Below are 7,967 nucleotides of genomic sequence, written 5' to 3'. Positions count from 1 at the left end.
AGGCGCGATGGCTGACGCACAGTGGTCAAAGGCGTCCGCCAGGGCCGGCCTGGGCTCTCTGAAGGGCTCGGCTGCGTCTCCGGCCGCAGGTACGGAGCAGAGGATGGACTCTTCATTCGCTGGGTGGTGCGGATCACCTCGTTCGCTGTAGAGAAAAGGCCTGTCTCACGCAACAAACGATGATGCTAGCATGTCGCTCGCATTTCTCAGCCAATCAAAACCGCTGGGCGTCCATTAGCATCATCTCGCTGTCATAGCCCAAACGGGGTCTCTCTGTCTCGCATTCACCATCAGGGATGGTAGCGTTTCAGACTCGAGCCGTCCTCCCGCTAAGCCACTGGTTAAGGCTGTAAATGATATGTGCAACTCTGCCTTTAATGCTTTTGTCTGGGCATGGGAACGCCAAAGCGTCCCAGGGTGCTCGGGCGGCTGAAAGCCCGGGGCCGCTCTACCTCCCCGACCGGCGCCTTTGTCCTGCGGGCTGGAGGGCGGGGAACTCTCACAGCCCCGTGGCACTCCAGGACCTCCACTGCCAAGCCGCGCACTCCACAGGAACCAATACCATGGGAATCCAGCCTCCACAATTAAGCGCAATGGGAATTGTGCCGCAATGTGCTATCACCCCCCACCCCCCCCCACCCCCCCCAAAAAAAAACTCCCCCGGCGAGAACAAGATGAGCTTTGTTCTGGCTGGTGTAAAAAAAAAAAAAAAAAACGAGACAAGCGAGAGATGGGTGGGATGCGTCCCCGCTTCTCTCCGTGTTATCCCCCCTTCCACCCCCCACCCCCCGCGTCCCCCCGTGCAGGCCGGGCCGGGCCAGAGCGTGGCCCTTCCGCACTGTGTGAGAGAGCGGAATGGCATGCCCCATTCCGCCTCGTCGAAGACGGAAGGAACTACAGTGGAAGCGATGCGGAGAAAGCACGCGTCGGCTATGGAGCGTCTCCATCTGAAGAGTCCATTAAGGACAGGTACTTGAATAAAACTGCGTCTGCAATATGGTACTGACATGAGGCGTCCCCAGACATGAACCTCTGTTCTTCAGAACTGTACAGACAGAGGTGACCTGACCTAAAATATCGCTGCAAGTAAGAGTTAGTGAAAAACCAAAGCCATCACTTTATACATGTGCAGTGGCATTGTGTGTGTGTGTGTGTGTGTGTGTGTGTGTGTGTGTGTGTGTGTCTGTGTGTGTGTCTGTGTCTGTGTGTGTTAATAGCACTGCTCCACCCACTGTGGTATTAGAAGCCTCCAGTGTACCTGTCATTGCCCAGGGTGTTTTGTTTGAGATTACATGGATAATATTTCATTCTGAGAATAGTTGTATGATAGTTGTTTTCTTTTCTCTCAGAGATGCAACCTTAGAGGGTGAAGCTTGGGGTAAATAAATGTAGAAAATAATGCATTTTTATATTCATTATAAAGTGAAAGAAAGTGTTTTATCAAACTCTCTTCCCTTTAAATTTATTAATGGGGAATATTTCAGAGCAATGATAAATGTGTGTGTGTGTGTGTGTGTGTGTGTGTGTGTGTGTGTGTGTGTGTGTGTGTGTACTACATGTACAGATACCAGACAGCCTGGCCTATTAGAAAACATTTGGAAGCTGCCACTGATTATATGAGCTGCCATGAAGACGCTGGCTAACTTTAGCTGGCTTGGCAGGATGCGGAGTTGGCTGCTGGTCCGAGCCCTGCTAAATCCCCTTACACCCGGGCACTTAGCAACTCCGTTGTCTAGCTACAAAGGGCTCATGTTCCTTTGCGTGAGCGATGGAGTTTCAAGTCGAGCAGGTGAGCATTAGAAGTCGCCTGCTTAAAGACGTGAGCCCTGCTCCTCCAGTCTTGCCACTGTGTCGTTGTTTGAGGGCTTGAGGCCTAATCCCCCAATCAGAACACAGCCCAGAAAGCAGATGCATCCCAGACCTTCCTAAACCCGCTCTACATCCAAGACCCGCTCCCTTTCCAAATCCCTTTCCCCACAATTTGTTCAAATGTGGGACCTGCAGCCTGTAGTTCTTCTGGGAAATCTATAGTTTCCAGTCAAATAGGAAACCGGCCGCTGATTTTTGGCCGAGCGGCTGGGCGTAGCCCGCTGGGTAGGTGGGAGAGGGTTGATTTTTAGATGGACGGAAGGCGCGAGAGCCAGCCGGCGCCAATGCTGACACCAGCGCACCGCGGGTGTAGTGGGAGGTCCGTGAGCAGCCGCTGGTGCCCTGCCCTGGTGTCAACATCACACGCCCGCACGCATGCGCTCACACCCATGCGTGCTGGGGCCTGGGCTCTTTTTCCGAGGATACCAATTAGTCCCATTTTTGAAAATGTTCTTGAGGGAGAGAAAGAAAGAGAAAACATCTGGGGTTTTTTGGGCCATTTCATTTTGGCTTCCATGACAATCATAGAAGGAAGAAAATATGCAGTGGGAATTAGTTATTGCAGTCATAATTGAATAAAAATGAGCTGCTATAATAGGAAGCATAAAGCTACTGTAGCAAATTGATCAGACTATATAGTATACACCAGTAAATAGTAAATAGTAAATTACTAAATATAGTAAATAGACTATATCATTTACAGATCTATAGCTGTATGTTTCCTTTTTTAAATAAATCCCTTTTTTTTTCCCTTTTTTTTTAGCTGTTGTACTATATGGTGGTGCATGTTGCAACTGGCAGCAGAAATCCCAAAAATAAGATTTTGCTGAGTCATCTTCGTCAGTAAGTTGTTTTGGACCTTTTCATAATTTTTAAAAGTCCTCTTAAATGTACCAAGCAAAGGTATTTTAAGTGTAGCAGGCCATAAAAGTACAGCATTTTGATTTTATCTTTAAAAAGTCAATTCTCACTAAATTGTGGCAAGCATACTGTAATTTTTACCAGGTTTCATCACACTTGTGCTTTGATTTCCGATTTGGGTATTTAAAGTCAGTAAATGCTGTTTTTATTCCTTTATGTATAATTAACTATTGCATTATGGGCATTTTTGACTTGATTTCATTTGACTTTATATCATGTAAAATGAGAAATATACAACAGGTCTTGTGTGGTATATTGTTATAAATACATATACATACAAACACACACACATGTCTGTGTTTGTGTGTGTGTGTGTGTGTGTAAAAAAAAAAAAAAAAATATATATATATATATATATATATATATATATATATATATATATATATATGTGTGTGTGTGTGTGTGTGTGTGTGTGTGTGTGTGTGTGTGTTCGTTCATGAACAATGGCCTCAGCATAAACTCCTGCCTTCCCCACTCCCAGCACATGCTAGGGTGATGATGTCACCCTCCTGCTGTGTCACAGTCCCTCTGCTTTCACTTCCTTTACCTTGCTTGGCATGATGTCACAGTGGGTACATTTTTGATACGTAAGCGGACTCTGACCGGACACGGTTCCGGTTACCTGTGAGAGGAAGACCCTTTGAGTGCCACGCGGCTGTGAATTACCTGCATGGGAGCGCATGGGAACCTCACTTCTTCTTTCCGGGGAACAGGCTGACCGTGGGTTTTTCTCTGTGCACCCCGACACGCAGCTTTTGTCAGCCATTGTGGCCTCTTTCCGTTTCCAGGCCATCTAGGAAGAGGCATGGGCAGATTCCCTAGGCCTTTCTCCGGAGGAGGGGAATTCCCTGACACTTCCCCGGCATGAGCAGGTGCCTGGGTGACCCCTCTTTCCTCAAAGCGACAGTACCTACAAAACTACAAGAATTTACTACAAAGACAGAAAACGTGAAGAAGCTGCTATTCTACCATGGGAAATTCATTTAACATGGGAAATTTATGAAAGCCAGGGACCTTTTGATGAAAATCATTTGCATATGGTTTTTTTTGTCTGTGTCTTTTTGCTTTGTTTTGGCTGTTTATTATAATTTTTTTGGAAAGAGAGCTGTCTCATTTGGGCAGAGCTAAGCCAGTCAGTTTTCTACTTATTTGTGTCTTCAGTTGGCCGTGCGTTAATGTTTCTGTGTGCATGCTCTGGGCTCCTTTCTTCCTCTGCGCCGTGTCTTCCAGCTGAGTGCGGTGCTATAAGAGCGGCTCCCGGGCAGATTTACGGTGAGAACCCGGCAGAGAACAAACAGGCAGGAAGGGACCCTGGATGCAGCGAGAATACTAATGCGATCCGCTCACACCCGCCGGCCTGCCTCCCAGAGCAGCTGGGCTCAGAGCTGCAGGCGTGGGCGGGGGGGCGCAGCCCCAAGCTCCTCCCTGCCCCTTCTCCGCCGTAGCCAACCGAACGCGCTGTGGCGCACAACGCGGCATTGTGGCTGTAGGTAGTGAGGTAACGACGGCGCTGGCAAGGCCTGTCCAACCGTCGATAGCTGTGCCCTGCTAGTGGAAAGTGGGCACAAAACTGATGGCACTGGAAATGGGCTCCACTAAAATGTCACAGAGGGTATGTACCTGCCCAGGACTGGACAAACTCTGACTTCACTCCCACATTTGATATGCAGGTGTGTCTGTTTGTGTGTGTGTGTGTGTGTGTGTGTGTGTGTGTGTGTGCACTGGGAGGGGGTGTGTACACTATTTTACCAACTGGCATACACTCATTCTATGCCAAAAGGTCATATGGGAGGTGAGCCCTGCCCTCCCTGAGCTAGGATAATCCCACTGCCAGTTCCCTGGCTTTAATAACCCTGTCCTCCATTGGCTGTAATGAGTTTGCATTAGCATGTGGTGAACCAAGATGGCGTGTCCTGCTTTTCTGTGAGCTCTGCTCAGAGAACCGGGCCTTCAGTGCCAGAGAACCGGGCCTGCAGCCAAGAAGAGACGATTGATGGCTGCCTCTTGGGAAGCCACACCAAAGGCAGCCTTAAGCCTTCAGAAACCGGTACACCCACTGTTGCCCATGGTGAGAGAGAGAGAGAGAGAGAGAGAGAGAGAGAGAGAGAGAGAGAGAGAGAGAGAGAGAGAGAGAGAGAGAGAGAGAGAGAGAGAGAGAGAGAGAGAGAGAGAGAGAGAGGTGTACAGTAAAACCCAGAGAGCCTGCCCAGCTAATGTAAAAACCACCTACACACCCAGACGTGCCTAAGTCTCAGCATGCCAACGGGACTTTCTCACACCCACAGGCTCCTCTGATCCAAGGTGATCACTATGTCTGCCCACCTATATTCCATCTCCCAGACTCATTACCGCATGGGTCCTCATTACGTCGGCGTGCGTCGCGTCTGTGACTGTGCGTGTGTTTTTAAGAGCGGGGCCAAGCAGGGGGCTGTCCGCGGTGACATCGAGCGCCGGGGAGGCCGCTCGGTTTCTGCCGGCTCCATGTGCTTGGGGCGATTTACGAGCGTCACTCCTCCCCTCCTGGCTGGCTTGCCATTGGTGGCAGTGGGAACAGAGCAGTCCCCAGGGCTGTCACGGTGTGCTGTGGGCCATGCTGCGTGCCAGGCACCGGCTCCGATCTGCCAGGGTGCCGGAGAGAACAGGCACTGCTGAAACCAAACCGAAACATATGCAGCCCAGTAGCATTGGTGGTCATTGTGGGTGAGGTAATCGCAGTCTTTATTTGGATTCAGAACAAACAGACAGAGACATGATCAGTCTCTTGAGCAGAGAGTTCGAGTTCTTCTGTTGTGTTTTCGAGCCTGAAGGAGTTCAATTCTGTACAACTTGGGGACAACTGGGATAAGCAAAATGTCTGAGGCAATCTGGTTTGAACAATGACTTATTTGACAGCAAACCATTACCGTCAAGGTTGCACTTCAGAGTTTGGCTTGCTCAGGGAAGGCCTGCGTCTCCCGTGGCAGATCCCCCGGCATGATGCTGGCCTTTCAACACACGATGTTTCCAACTGTGTGAGCCATCCACGCAAAGGATCTTCTGGCACATGCTCAGCAGCAGTAACCGCTGGAGGCACTGGATCGGCTGAGCGCATGACAGACATGTGGAACTGGCCAATCCTCAGTCATCTCCCCGGCTCCAGCCCCTGCCCTTTTACTCCAAACCCAACCCCATTTAAGGCGACCGTGTTCCTTTTTTCTGGGGAGGGGGCGGGGTGATGTGAAGGAGGGGCGAGGCTGTCCCGTTTCATGTGGCCCTGATAAAGTAGTTTTCAGCCTGCGTTTGGCAATGGGGGTTCACTGTGCAGATGGCCATTAGCTGAAAATAAAGCCAATTATGCAGCATGGTGTGGTAGCAAGTGGGGGCTCTCATTCCTCAACTGCAGCCCTGGTTCCACGTCCCACAGTGCTCAGCCAGCCGCCCTCCCATTCTTCCTCTCTCTCTCGCACACACACACACACACACACACACACACACACACACACACACACACACAGCCATCAGACTTGGCATAGCAGTTCCGGCACATTGCCCCCGCCTGCCCTTACAGCATGGCTGCATGCTAATAGTTCACTACAGGGACTTGACTGAACCACGTTCCCAGTGGCTCACATAAATCCCAGGCAGCAAATATGAATTCCGCTGATCTAATGATGAATGTGGCAATAAATCACTCTGTCCGAGCAGTTCCCGTCCGGACACTAGCCGTATGTAAATGAGTTAAATGCTGTGGGTGAGGAAAGGAGAAGCAGTTGACGGGCCACGCGATGGTTAGATGAGGCAACCGTGAAGCCCGTAACAGAACCCCTGGTTTTCTAAACGCAGTCAGATGTTGAAGTGCTGCACGCCCAACCCCCATGAGGGCAACTCTGTTTAGCGCTGATCTGCATTTCTCTCCATCAGCTCTCGAGACCTGGAATTAAACTAGCGTGCACCCATACCCCCACCCTCCCCACGGCTTGTTCTTATCACAGACCCCAACTACTAGAGCGGCTAACGGGGGTCAATCGGCTGATTCTCCGAAATGTCGAGGGGGTGGAGCTCAGCTTTCTGAGATGGATGATCTTGCCCCAGTGACATAAGTTTATTTTGCCATGGGCTTTTCAGACTAACCTGTTTTTTTAAATCCCATTTTCGCTAATTCTATGTGTGGCCCAAGCGAGTAGAGCTATTTGTAGCAACCACGTGAGCAAAAAAGATGCATTTTCTCAGCATCAATGTTATAATAAGGCGATATAATACGGGGTTACTTGTAAGAGGTCAGCAACTGACTCAGGTGCTGACCTCCTCAGCATGGCTCGGTATAGCCGAACCCGCCGACCCTAATTGTTTTTATTTCTTTTCTTCTTCCTGGAGATGCGTGGACACTCGGTGGTGGGGTTGGATGGGGTGGGGTGTGTGTGTGTGTGTGTACGTATGTGGGTGGAGGGTAAAGTGAGCATTCTGTTGAGGTCTTAGTTTGGCTAATCTGCCGCATGTGACAGCACAGCTAGCTTTCGCTGTCGTGGAATGCCGCCGTTCCCTTTGGACAAAGGGGGGTGGTGCAAGGAGCGGGGGGGGGGGGGGGGGGGCAATACTGGGAGGTACGCAGGCTTAATCAGCAGGGGGCTGGACCGCTCCACTCCACCACTGCAAGGGGAAGATGTTCTCAGGGTCTGAGCCGCGAGCATCCTCTTCATCCCGTCCTGCTCCTCTTCCTCTATGCACCAGAAAGGGGTATTCCCTCCCAGGGATAGCTCACACTCGTTTACAAAAATCCCTCCTTCCTCTGCCTTGCCTTGCCTTTACTCCACATCTGTTCCCCAGCGTTTTTTGTATACACTTAGTGTTCCGGTGAGATCCAGGGCATGGGGGGGTTGGCGGTGTGTAGCGCATCTCCTGAGGGGGAGGCCTCATCTGGGAGGCATTGTTTTCTTTTCCCTTTTTCTGTTTTTTGGGGGGGGCTTTGGGGTGGGGGGGATATATGTGGTATAGCCCCTCAGTGGCTTTGTTTTCACCTCAGAGCAACTGGGGTTTGGCCTGCACCATCCATCCGCTTGCCTGTCTGTCTCCCTGATTGCCTCTAGCTCACCGTAATGTCGTCTGAGTCCTTCCCCCTTTCCAGATGCACTTCCACATCCAGATATTCTTTCACGGCCACATCTTTTGCTTATTACACGCGTCCGTCAATGCAGAGAGAT

The sequence above is a fragment of the Electrophorus electricus genome, chromosome 3 (assembly GCF_041902795.1).
Source record: "Electrophorus electricus isolate QZ-2024a chromosome 3, ASM4190279v1, whole genome shotgun sequence".
NCBI classification, from domain to species: domain Eukaryota; kingdom Metazoa; phylum Chordata; class Actinopteri; order Gymnotiformes; family Gymnotidae; genus Electrophorus; species Electrophorus electricus.
The sequence above is the reverse complement of the archived record's forward strand: the minus strand, read 5'-3'. Positions refer to the sequence as shown.